General features: G+C 21.4%; 1 protein-coding gene across 13 annotated transcripts in view; it reads left to right on the forward strand.

Annotated features, from left to right (window-relative positions):
• LOC122848161 (histone deacetylase 4) overlaps positions 1-14342 on the forward strand; it is a 45009-nt gene that overhangs the window by 11194 nt on the left and 19473 nt on the right. Inside the window, exon 1 of one of the 13 annotated variants that reach the window (XM_044146037.1) lies at positions 6819-6860. The exons of 11 other annotated variants lie outside the window; for them this stretch is intronic. The gene's annotated coding sequence lies outside the window, so the exon portion shown is untranslated. Of the gene's footprint in view, positions 1-6818; positions 6861-14342 lie in introns of those variants that run through there. One more of the 13 variants, XM_044146038.1, reaches the window with a different exon arrangement.

Raw genomic sequence — 14342 nt, forward strand, 5'->3', positions numbered from 1 at the left:
TTTCTAAAGTTTATTTATAAGTAAAAAAAAAAATTAAATATAATTATAAACGTTTGAGTGTTTACATTGGTTAAGTTTGAGGTAAAAAATATAAAAAAATAATTTAAATGTCTAGGGTGGAAAAAAAGTCGGTCAAAGTTATTTGAGAAAATAAAAAATATAAAAAAAAAAACCTCCCAATGAACAAGTGAACACACATTTACAAGGACGAAAAAAAATACATTTAATTGTGTTTATTTTATAGATTTACACATTTATAGAATAAATACATAAATAAAATTTAAATAATTTGCAATAAACATTAACTGCAACAAAAGCTTCGAAATCGAAATCGAAAAAGGAGAGACCGTTTCGAAATTTATTTGCAACCAATTCTCTCGTATATAAAATAGAAAAAAAAAAATCCAATTTCCAAAAAATTAATTTTAAACTCACTAAACAATTACCATTCAAAATATTATTAACTTTTTTTTTTTATATAAGATATTATAGGAAAAAAAAATTTCTAAATGTGAACATCTGTTTTGTACAACTGTTCAATCAAAAATTATTAAATACTTATTAATACAATTTGATATAAATTGGTTGTTTTATTTTTAAATTTTTTTTACAATTAATTTTAACGAGTGTTATTGACGCAATAAAATTTCATGTATCATATTTATAATTATTGTTAAAACGACTCATACAGAATAAAAATTAGCACAAGTAAAAGAGAGGGTTGAGTTCTGTGAAATTTCAGGGTTGAGTGACGTTTGTCTGACAGAATTATTTGGCATTAATTTATCTGCCAATCATCTTGCTTTTTTTTCTTTTTTATTGTTATCAAAATTTACAATATATCTAGCAATTATATTCTCTCAATTATCACATTTTACTAATTAAATAAAACTAAAATTATAACGATTCAATAAATATATATATTATCTTCAATCACAGCTTTATTTTCTATCGATTTTCTCTTTTAATTTCAACAATAATTAATGCCCCAATTCAAAAAAAATGAAAATAAAAAACCCACAATTATCATAATTTAAATTAAAAAAAAAATATATAATTGTCATTTTTTTAATCAAAGAATTTTAATTTAAATAATTGACAAACGTTCACCAGACAATTGTGAAAAAAAAAAAAATAAAAATTCAATTGGATTAAAGGTCTTTGAATAATAAACTAGACAATTTTATAATTAAAAAAAATTAAAAATAAATAGAACATCATAAAATCACAAAAATAAATTAACTTGTAATTTAATTTTTTTTCTATTTACATTATTTAAACAACAACAATGAAATTGTAAAATAAAAAAAAAAATTAAAAGTATACACCTAAAGCCAACAAGTTTTATCAATAAATTTAAAAATAACTCGAATGATCATCAATATTTAAATAGACTATTTAAAATTTATTCATGATGATGATGTAATACACTGACTTGGAAAATTTCAATGCAATTGGTAAACATACCCTAGATTTAACAAGTGGTCTAAAAATTTATTTACAATTAAATTATAATTATATACATTATTTATTTATTTTCATCAATAAATAATCAAATAAATTTATATAAAAATCATGTCATTAATAATTTTCAACTCTAGAAATTATTAAAATAATTTATAAATAAATTAAATGAATAAAAAAACTAATTAAATAATTTAAAACAATTTTTTTTATCAAAATTCAATTAATAGGGCAATTTTTATTATTATTTTTCCTCCCTCAGTGGGGTTTTGTTATTTTTAGAATTATCAACCCTCGCTGCTGCTACTGCTCGACAACTTTTCCTCGACAGTAAAAAAAAAAAAATCTTGATTTCTATAAATAGAAAATTCACCCAGCCAAAGTGTGTGTTAACTAAAACATCGACCAACCAACGCCCTTATTTTTTACCACCACCACAATGCAATCTACCCCTTCAGTCAATTTTATTTAAAAAAAAAAAATTATTTTGACATAAAAATAATGATAATTTTTTAATTTATAATAAAAGCTAAAGATATTTAAATTTTTAAAATTATCCTGATGAAGCTAACTAGAGTTTCGTCAAATTTTAATGATTTTAAATTGATAAAATATTCAAAATTCAATGTCTCTTTGTCTTCTCAGTTTGTATCAATTATTTATAATCAAATGAATTATTTGAGATTATTTTATTTTAATTATTCAATGATTTTTTATTAATACTGGCTATAGCATTTATTAAAAAATTATTTCAATTAATTATTCATAAATTATCGTCTGGTTTAATTTCTATTTTTTTTTTTCGTTTGAACTTTTTTTTCTTTGGTAATTTTTTTTAATAATAGTATAGATAATTAAATTGCTTTGTAAAAGTTTCAACAATTTTCTTCGATATTTTTATTGATTTTTATTTTGTAATTAAACTTGTAGATTGTGTGTTTAAAAATTTTCTATTTGAAAAATTTGCTGACTAAGTGTGTGAGTCAGATTATTGGCGCCACATGCTGAATTTGCTTGGCGCCATTATCATCATCATCATCATCATCATCATCATCATCATCATCATTTGTCGTTTCTCAACTTTCTTAGCTTTTTATTATTTAAAAAGTGTTAGATGTTGGACAAGCTGACAGGTCCATGTACCAATTCAAATGTTGAAATGTTTTTTAAAAATATATTGTTATAAAAAACATTATCCATTTAATTTTTTACCAATTGATTAATTAATTAATTAAAAATGATACTATTGATCTAATCTATAAAATATATTCAAGCTTTTTTATTTATCTATTAATATTTTTTTATTGTCAATTATTTAGATTATTGGTCTCTTTTTTTCACTCTATTTACTATGCCAAAATGTAAATTGTTTTTATTTTAATTTTAAAAATTTATTACTCAATTTCTTTGGCAAATTTTTCATTTTTTTTTTCGACTCAATATTACTGACAATTTTATTTTTTTAATTTTATTTTTACCTCGTTGAAAATAAATATGTCAATCTGTCTCTTTTAAAAGATTTTTCATATTTTTTTTTTGAATATTTTCCACTGAATGTGGGAATTTATTTTTGTTCTATAAAGATTCAACTCTTTGTAAGAGTATATTGTCGAAATTTGTGGGGGTGGAGACATAAAAAAATGTAAATAAATCGTAAATTTCATGTCACTTCCGTGAATCTTGCTTTGATATTATTTGTTTTATTATAAGATATTTTATATATTATTTAAAATTTTAAACGACGCAGTTGTTAAATGATAAATAATGTTATTTTTTAAATTAACTAATATTATTATTTAAATAATCCAAAGTAGAGCTCAAAAAATATCAAGCAAAAAATTATGTTAATTTATAAAAAATATTATCTCTAAAATTAAACGAGACATTTTTGTTTATTTTAAAATTCAATTGTTAACTTTATGGTAGTTTGATTTTTTTTTAAAATGAATTTTATTAACTCTAAATTTAAAAATGAAAAATAATTTTTATGATTTTAAATTTGATATATATTTTTGGATTATTTGTTCAGTATTATTATTTTTTTTTATCAGCTATTTGTGGTTTTTTAAAAGTACTTAATTTTAGAGTTATTGGCTTGAAAGTTATATTTGTAAATTTAATGTGTGTTCTGATGGTACAAGTGGCAAGTTATTATTACAATTTTAAAAGAAAAAAATTTCTTTATCTTTTTTTTTTTTCAAATAATTTGGCCTTTTTTCAAGTCAGGTCATGAAAATTTTCTTTGTCGGTTCATCAAAGTTAAGCTTTACAACAAAAAAAAAAATCTATTAATTGAATTTTCGAGTACGAAAAAAAATAAAATCATTATTCAAATTTATTATTAAAAATATATTTATAATTCAATTTTTCGATGACCTAGATTCAGAAAGATTGACAAAAAATTCAATTTTAAAATATCGATTATTGCAAAATATTTAAAACACTATTAATAATTTATCCCAAAAAAAAAAAAAAGCTTCTATATTAAATTCTTTGTTTAATAAATCCTTTTTTTTTTATTTTCATTTATATATATATTTTTTTTTTTGTTCAACTCGTTTGATTTTTGTGTGTAGTGAAATCCTCATAGGGCAAGCAAAAAACAGCAAATTATTAATGTATGTTTTTACACGTGCAGACGTTTATTTTTAATGATATTTTTAGATATTTTATTTTCGAATAGGTCGTCTACTATTTTTGACATACAGCTATCTCATATGTATTTACACATACAACACTATATACAAAATTAAATTGTAAACTATATAACAACTTTGACTCATCAATCTTGATAAAAAATAATTTCTTTAATTTTCTTTGCTTCTTTTAAATATTCCCACAATTAAATACCCCCAAAAATTCACCAAACAAAAAAAGCATTCTTCATTAAATAAAATAACAAAAAAAATACATTTTTCTTTTTTTTTTAAACAACAATAATTAACAAAACTAAAAAATATTATTTTTATCCCAAAAAAAATAACTCAAATGCAAAAAAAAAAAAGAACTTGATATTTTTATTTTTAAAAATTTCTTTTTACACATTTCTTTGTGTTTTTATTATTATTATTAATATCCATGTTATTTTTAATATAAAAAATTTTTGTTCCTTTCAACATAAACAAAAAAAATAAAATAGCTAAAGATTTTTTTTGAAAAAAATTTATTTTTAAACTACGTTTTCGTGAGCTATTGGATTGTAAAAAAATTTATTAAAAATAAATAAAATTCACAGACATGCGTAATATTAAAATAAACACTGTGCATATTGCAGTTTTTTTTTTAAATTATTATTATTTTTAAGGGCATTGAGTATTTATATGACGACCTCATGCCGAGAGACAGCCACAAACTGAAGATGTTCTTGCTGTTTTATTTATTAATTTTTTAAAATTTAATATAATTTTTTTTTAATAATAATCAACCGTTTTTCTAGTCATGCATATTATTTTCCGTCTATCCAGTTTATTCTTAGCTATAAAAAATAAAGCATATATTAATTATTTATAAATATATTTTTTTAAATGTATAAATTATTTATTTCTGCTTTATAATTTCAATTTTATTAATTATTTTAGTATACTTGTCATTGATGTATTTGTAGTTAGGAACAATGATAAATTTTGTGTATTTTTATGCATTTAAATCGATAAAATCGGAAATACAAAATGACAATAGAATTTTAACCAATTATAAAAAGGGGTGTTGTATTAGGGATGGGATTCCTTTGAGGGTACATTCAATTTTATAATTTCATTGTATTAATTGTTTTAAATACTTATTATATTATTGAAAATACATTATGCATTCAGGTATTATTTAAAAACATTGCGTAATAATTTATAGACATTGAATCATCAGAAAGATTTTATATTTTTTCTGTAAATTTTATTTGTAAACATTTATTGCGTATAAATACTTTTGAATTATAGATTTTTATTTGTCATTTTAATTTTTGAAAATAGCAGTTGAATTATTTTAATAATAGTTATACTAGTTTGATTTTACTGAGGTGAATTTAAAGAATAATAATTGAGAAAAAAAATAAAGGCTTAGAGCAATAGAAGAGTTCAGGTAGGCAAGTTGCTAAAAATAAAATTACCAACATATCGAACGATCAGATTAAAAATAGCTTATATTCACACCATTTTATATTTTTTTTAAATCTATAATTAGTTAGTTGATATTTCGCGGCTAAATAATAATTTTTTAGCTTTGAAAAATTTAAATAATTGATGATAAATAAAGATGATATTAATATATAAAAATAGGTTGAATAAATTTCGCAAAAGAATGAAAAAATAAAATGATAAAGTTACATCCGTTAACTGCATTATTCATCCCACGAAAAAATTGATAATAAATTGTTTAAAATTCATAGAAAAATGATAGTAATATAAATGTATTTATCAAAAAAGGATGTTAAATTTTATAAATTTTATTTTTTCATAAATTAAACCTTGATTACTCAAAAGTAAATATTTAATAAAAGCCAATAAATTTGTAATTTATTGATAATTAAAAAATGACATTTAATTTATTATCGTATATTTAAAATTAACTTGATAATAATAATGCCGATAATTTCATACAGTTATTATAATTTTAAAAAATTGTTGATATATATTTAGAATTTATAAAAAAGAAAAAAATAAAAAAACCACTGTGTTTTGGCAAGTGGTAGTGTGTTATGTCGCAGTCAAGCAAGCGTGGACGCAACAATGCCAGCGGTATTAATTCTAAAAATAGATAAAATATCCTCCTCTTTGCCTCCCCCTTTTAATTATGCAATCAACCACAAGACGGCGTTGGCAGCGTTATTCGAAGCGCGAAAGGTCCATTGGTAAAGACGCGGCTTCGACAGTGTTCTGTGTTCGTTCACCACGGCTTGCAAAATTTTCATAAATTAAATGATAAAAAATTTTAAAAAATGTGTGAAAATTAATTATTTTTATTAAATACATATTTATAATTAAAACATTGTTTTATTTTTAATTTATATACACCCCTTTATTTTTGTTTGACAATTTAAAAACAATTGTGGAATTTTTTTTTATATTTTTTTTCTTATCTCAGTGGTGATTAAATATATTTGTCTATTAATTATCATAATCGTTGTTTTTTTTTTTTTATTTCTTAATCTACTATAGTAGTAGAAGAAAAAAAAAATTAATTGTGTAGTATAATGTCACAGATTGACTGTTTAAAATAATGTGAAAAAATAAAATTGTGCTAAGATTATTACCACGAGTGTTGAATTGAGGTTTATCGTCGGACTTTAGTGTGTTTTATTTTTTTTTAAATTTTATATATGTATAATCGAGGCTACATGTATATAAAAATATATATATAAAATTATTATAATATATATTTTTTTCTCAAGATCGGAGTCCAAGGTAAATGTTATTGTCTCTCGATATAAATGAGGGGAAAATTAATCGACAAAAGTCAACGTCAAATTATTTACTAATACAATATAAATATATTTAAATAATAATATTTTAAATTTAGCAATATATCAAATTTATCGATGAGAATATTTTTTTTTCTTTACGATTAATTTTGACGGCGGCCATTTCTTATCGCGATCAACTGTGATTCGCGTGATATTAATCTCGAGATTTCCTGATTAAATAAAAGTAACTTTTAAAAATAAAAAAAAATAACATCAAATTTATCGAATTAAACGTGTTATTCATGACGTCAATGAATTTTATTTTTATTTATATTATTTTTTTTTGTTAAACTGAGTTATCGAAATGATAAATTTAAAAATATTTAAAAAACTAAAATAAAAAACGAGCAACTACCGAATGAATGTATGACACAAGAGTACTTGCAGTATGTACAAGTACATATTTAGATGTAAATATATATGATGATGATTATGATGATGATGATGATGATGATGGGGTCGACGTTCCCGGGGACTTTTGCACGACCTCGCAACAACAAACGTTTGTCGGTAACGGGTCGTTAAAACGGACACCGAGGAAAATGGCATCGCTACAAACACCTGTTGTTGTTTCATATGACAATTGTTGTTGTTTTTATTTTGAACTTATAATTACAACAAAAATAACAATAATAGTTTGAAAATAAAATTATTTATTTATTTATTTTTAAAAGCCAAAAAAAATATATAATTCAATTTTTTTTTTTTCTAATAATTATTTTTGATAATTAAATGTTTTTTGTAATTATTATTTCGTTAAATAATTTTTAAATATAAAAAATTATTTTTATAAATAAAAGGGTAATTTAAATAACTAAAAAAAATTAATAATATTAAATTTTTTTATCAAAATTTTTGTATATGAAATTTTAAAATTTTTATAAATTTTTTTTTGTACAAATAATAAATCGCATCATGAGAAGGCAAATAAATGCGTGTGGAGGAGTATATGATTACGAATTTAGCCTGCGGACAATGAGTAAAACATGGAGGGGAAAAAATAATAACAAAAAAAAAAAATTACGATGAGGAGAAATAAATAAAAAAAAGTACAAAACTACATACGCATATAAAAAAAAAACGAAAAAAGATCATACATTTATCCAAAGAGTGGGGTTATAAATAGAAAAAAAAAGAAAAAAAAAATTTATAAGCCTGCATTATAAACAAATAAATATAGTTATTAATATCATACATCAAAAAAAAAAAAAAAAAATAGCTAGGTATAATTATTTGGACAACCAGTGTCTTTTTTTTTTTTTATAAAAAATACAATTTCGTTTTATCATTGTTGTTGTTGCATTTGACTGTCGACAAAATCAACTGGAATTCAAATCAATTATGCACAAACCTGCACCATAATCACAATTATTATTTTATCATTATTATAAACATTTAAAAAAATTGTTAATATTATTTTAATTTATTGGAAAATACTATTGAATAGGATGAGACGAGTTGAACATGGACACTCAATATCGATTCGGTCACGCGCATTTATTATATACTTTATTAAAAAAAAAAAATAATAATAATAACAATAATAATAATAGATGGAATAATAATAATAATAGAGCTCGACGATTCCATTACGTCTTTACACAGCAACGCATTATTTATCGTTATATTCATTTGACTAACATATATTTTTTTTTCGATACGAAAAATTTTTGTAAAATAGATTTTTAAAAATTATTATTATTAAAATCAATAGATTATTTAAATTATTATTAATTATTTTACTAATAATAATTATAATTTTTTTTATTGATTATTATTATTAATAGATTATGGAAATTTTTAAAATAATGGCAAAGAAAATTTCCATTTAGATAGAAATTTTAAATCGAAATAATTTTAAATCGAAATAATTTTAAATCGAAAAAAAAAAATCCCCTGACCTTACTGTTTATTGAAAATAATTAATTTTTTTTTTATCAGACAGTGAATTGATAAAGCTTGTTTATTTTTTATATAAATTATTTTAATTTTATATATTTTTTATTGAATTATTTAAATGAACTTTTATGGATTTTTTAATTTTCGTTTTTTTTTTTTTATTTCTGGTGAATTTAAAGAGTTTGAAATTATTTATTAGTTTAAATTTATTTGCAGATAGTGTAGAATAATAATAAGCTCATGATTGATCAGATTCTGTTGAAATATTATGAAATAATAATATGTATCAAATAAATATATTGCACGAGTAAACAACGTCGTAATTTCTCTGTGGTCTCTGTGGGGGTCTTTCAGCTTCGACACTTCGATCGTGACTTAAAATATATATACCACGTCATTTTATATATCGCTTAATATCATTATTATTATTATTTGTTCTCTATTTTATATCTATTTTTTTTTTTTGGTATGTAAAACAACGTACTGCTAGGTTACACGTACATAGATATAAGTTTCTATGGTCATGAAACTTTTGTAATATTTAAAATGCAATTTTTCCCCTGGCTTGGTAGAAAAAAATAATAGCATTAAATATCTTTGACCTTATTCTAACACAATTATTTTGAATTATTTACAAGATCATCATAATGATGATGATTTTTTTTCTATTTTGTCAGGTCAATAGTTTATCTGTCATCTAGGCTATAAAACAGTAGTTTTTTTTTATTATTTCACTTCTTTTCGGTCGTTGAACTTTTTTTTTTTTTATTTCGATTCGTTGACATTTTAATGCTTTATCTATTTGTTTTCAAACACAAGGTAATTTTTTTTTTTTTTTTTTACTTTGTAATAAAGTTCCGGAAGTTAGAAATACATACAATTTATTATGATTTTTTAATGATTTTTTTTTCTTTGCTGTTTCTTTCGTTATAGAAAAAAAATATTAATTTGAATTATTTCTTTCACTTTAATATGTATTTATTTTAAAATAATATAAATAAACATAAAATAATTCAAAATAAATATATTTGACCTTTAAAATATCCCACGCGTGCTCCAAAAAAAAAAATATCAAAAATATAATTTAAAAAAAATTTATAATATTTTTATTTTTTAGATATTGAAAAGTGTAAAAAATAAATAAATATATAAACTGATAAATTCAAAATACAAGCTATTTATTAATGTGAGGACAGTGATTTCAAAAAAATAATAAAAAATTGCAAGTGACATTTTAAAAAAAGTATAAAAATTGAAGAAAAAAAAAATAGTAATTTTGGTTTATGGACTGACAACAACAATATCAATTAAAACAATTAGGTGAAAAATAAAAATTAATTATCGATCTCAATCAATAATTGTTTTTTGAATATCGATGTGTAAATATGGTCCATTTAATGGCAAACAGGCGGGCAAATATAAAGTCAGATACAATTTTTGAAATGTAACTGTGACCAGAAATATGAAATGTGCACAGCAGCACAGCAGCGAATCAAAGGTTTCTATAAACTCGTGACTCGTATATCTCGTTAAAATAAACAATGGGCATGGAAAGAGCTTATAACAGTTATTCTTTGACATTGTTTTATTTTTTTTCATTTGTATGCAATCGCTTTATTTCAGGGTTATAGTTTAAATATACTAAGTCAGTCTTATATCAGTAACAGCAAAAATACAGTATCAACATTTTGAAAAATTATTATTCCATCAGTGACATCAAATTAAAGATTAAAATTTACAAAAATATACCTGTAAAAAATTTAAAAACTAAAATTAATAAATATTGGTTGAAAATATTGCATTTCATAAAATGACATTTTTGGTGGCATATGTGACGAAATACTTATTGGAAGTGAAGGTGGATAAGGATAAAATAAATACACTGACTTTTAGTCACTAGTTTAATTATAATTAGAATTATTTTATCTAAATTTGTCACAAAGGGTTATCAATTTTAAAAAATTAATCATATTTTAATTACTATTTTTTCTTGTTGTAATGAAACTTGGAATATTAATTTGATTAATATTTTTCTTTTTTTTTTTTTTTGTAAACAAAGTGGTAATTTATTTTGATATTTAAATTTTTCATGGTATTATTTTTGGAATTATTTGATACTTGACACACAAGGTCATGTTAAAAATTTTATATATATATTTTTTTTATTTTTTTATTTGACATTGCGTGTTTTTTACACTTGATTTAAAATTAATGGCCTTGTCAAAGAGTCATAAGCATCCCCAAATATTTTTTTTCTTTTTTTTTTCATTTCAATGACCTAACTCAACCATGATTACTTTTATGTATTTTTTTTTTACAATTTTTAGATATTTTTCTTTAATATTGCCATATTTCGAAGGAAAAAAAAATTGTTTTTCTTCTTAATTTCAGTCAATTTTAATTGGAAATTAAAAAACATAATTAACATTTTTTTAATATGTAGATAAATAAACGTGTCTTCAATAATTTCTCCTACAAAAACCCATCGATAGATATTTTTTAAATTTATACAACAAATAGATTGTGACTTTAGCTACTCTCAAAAAAATTTTCATCATGCTGAAATAATTATTTTTTGCTAATTAATAATTCTAAAAAAAGGGTCAATAATATTTATTTATTCTATTTATCTTTCTTGGAAATTAAATCCACTTAATAAATTAATAATAAACAAAATAAACAAAATAACTAAAAAAATTAACTAATAATAAATTTCATTTTATCAATAAATTCATAAACTAATAATTACAATTATTAAAAAACATTAAACCAATTTAATTAATTAAAAAAACAAAAATAATTTAGTAAGCTTTTTTTTCCATTAATTTTATTATTACTGCAATCCTTAATTTAATATTACAATATTATTAAATTGGTAAAATAAAGCATAATGTAACATATGGTTTGCACTTACTTGAGATTATATAAGTACTATCAATTACGTGCATTGCACACTGAGATCAAGTCAGGTACAACCCACACATATCCACCAAGATTATTTCTATATATAAATTATATTATCCAATACTTGCTACTGGTTAATATGTCAAATTACAATTCTAATTTATTATTATTATATTTTTTTTTAGTTCAATTTTAATACCACGTTATTATATCAAATTTAATAATACCAATTTGATATATATGTGTTTTTAATTCATTCGAAAATAGAAAAAAAAAAAATGTTTCGAAAATTCCACGAAATTGTTAGATAATTATTAGACAGAAAAAAATTTAACTACAAACATCCGGATCATTGTGTAAATAAAAAAAAAAAAAACGACATTTTTATTTTTAATAATTTAAAAATGTTTTTTTTTTCTCTTTTTGCAATTACCTTAATGAATGTGGGCCCTTAATTGCCCCTTCAACTGGATTATCTTAATTTTCTGAAAAAAAAACCCCCACAAATTTACAACAATTGTTTATAAACAAAAAAAATTTATTTCTTTATTTTGAAAAAGTTAAAAAAGTCAAAAATTTAATTATTCCATTAGCTAAATCAAGATCAATTGTTGGTTCCTTTCAAGTTGCAGGATTGACTTCTTGGAATAATTTGTCTTGTTTTATAAAGCTATCTTCGTCATTAGAATTATTTTTAAAAAAACTGTATAACCATTTGTTAAAAATTGAAAAAGAAAATTTATCAATTTGATTTATTTATAAAAACTTAATTAATATTAATTTTACAACAATCTTTTCACTATGTTATTCCTGCATTGTAATTTTTTAGCAAATTGGCTTAAGTCATTGCATGCTATTATTAAATAAATAAATAAATAAATAATGAATAATTTAAATTTGAGGTGATTTTTTTTTCAAATTAATAATTAAGTATAATTATTCTTTTTATCTTTCGATCGAATGACATGATGGTTGAGTTGGCAAGAGCCCGGCCTACAGTGCTGGTGGTCTCGAGTTCAAATTCTTCTCAAAGCAATTGGAACCTAACAGTAATAGAAGACTTCTTCGCTTATTGCAGTGATTTCGTTATCCTCTTCTAGTGTCGGGGCAAATATAATCTAGCATAGAGCATGTAAACTACGTACTTGGTCTATGCCAGAAAATATCTGCCCTGAACACCCCGAATACTTATGAAAAACGTATTCTAAACAGATCACAAACTAAAACACAGATCACAGATTCATTTTTTTTTCTTCTTTTAAATCACAAATCACAATTACTTATTTAAAAATTATTCAATTAATTATATCAATCATTTATAAATATAAATCGATTCATAAATATGTTATTTCATTATTATTAATCAATATTAATATTCTGTATATTTATTGATAAATATATATTAAATAATTATTGTATATATGTACTGTATGATTGTATATGTTTCTAAAACAATAGCTTTTATTTATTTATTCAGTTGATATCATGCTCTAGGTAAAACCTACAAGAACATAATAATTTACACTGTATTAAATATTTTTTTAAAATCCAAAAACGTGTTTAAATTAAAATCTGCTAGTATTTTTATAATAAAATAATTATAATAAATGAGTCATGATACAAGACCTCGATCGTATTACAAAATTTTGCAATTTCCTTGTTTTATTAACAGAGAAAGATAAATAAGATTTATATTATTTATTCATATATATTATTTAAAAATTAAAGTTAAAATTTTTTTTTCAGTCCAATTTTATTTAACAAATGTCTTGGTGTATTTTTAAACAGTATTAATTCACACATACATGACACATACAACTAGTTAAATAAATAAATATAAATAATAATAAAATGTGGCCCCACTGGACTTTAGGTCTTTAGCAAGTGAATGGAATGAGGCCCTGTTTGTTGTTGGTGATTCAGCGACTTGGTATTGTCGTTGTCTCATGCACACATGGCTGCTGTTTCTCTTGCTGCTTGTGCTAAATTTTTTTTTTTATTTTTATTAATTTTATTTTTATCATTCTGTCTCTTCTTTGTTTTTATAAAAAAATATATTTTTTTAAACGGTTAAAACACAAACTGCATGAATAAAATAATCGCCCACGTTATACTTGGAATTCGACAAGCTCATTTTACCAACAAAGTTGTAAATTTTATTATTATTTTTATTATTTTATATCAAATGCATTACAACATACTGGATTTATTAGAATATTATCATTGATTGATTAATGTCTTAATATTTTTTAATGTAAAAAATAAATTAAAAAAATTGATAAATAATTTAATCAATAAAAAAATAATTAATCAATAATTTAATAAATTTATTATGCACTTGGTTTTATGGGGGGAATATTGAAATTAATAAAAAATATTTAATTGATATTAGAAAAAATATTTAATAAAAAAAATTTCATTATTTTTTTATCTATAAATAATATTTCTATTCAATTTTGATTGATTAACATTCACTCTTTATTAGTTATAAATTTATTAAGATTTTTTTTTTTTTCATTTCAAAGGTCGTTGGCTTTATCGAGATGATATTTTTAAATTATTGATGATAATCACGACAGTTGAATTTTCCATTATTTTATTTCTCAATTCTCATGACTAT

Source organism: Aphidius gifuensis, linkage group LG2, assembly GCF_014905175.1.
Source record: "Aphidius gifuensis isolate YNYX2018 linkage group LG2, ASM1490517v1, whole genome shotgun sequence".
Classification (NCBI taxonomy): Eukaryota; Metazoa; Arthropoda; class Insecta; order Hymenoptera; family Braconidae; genus Aphidius; species Aphidius gifuensis.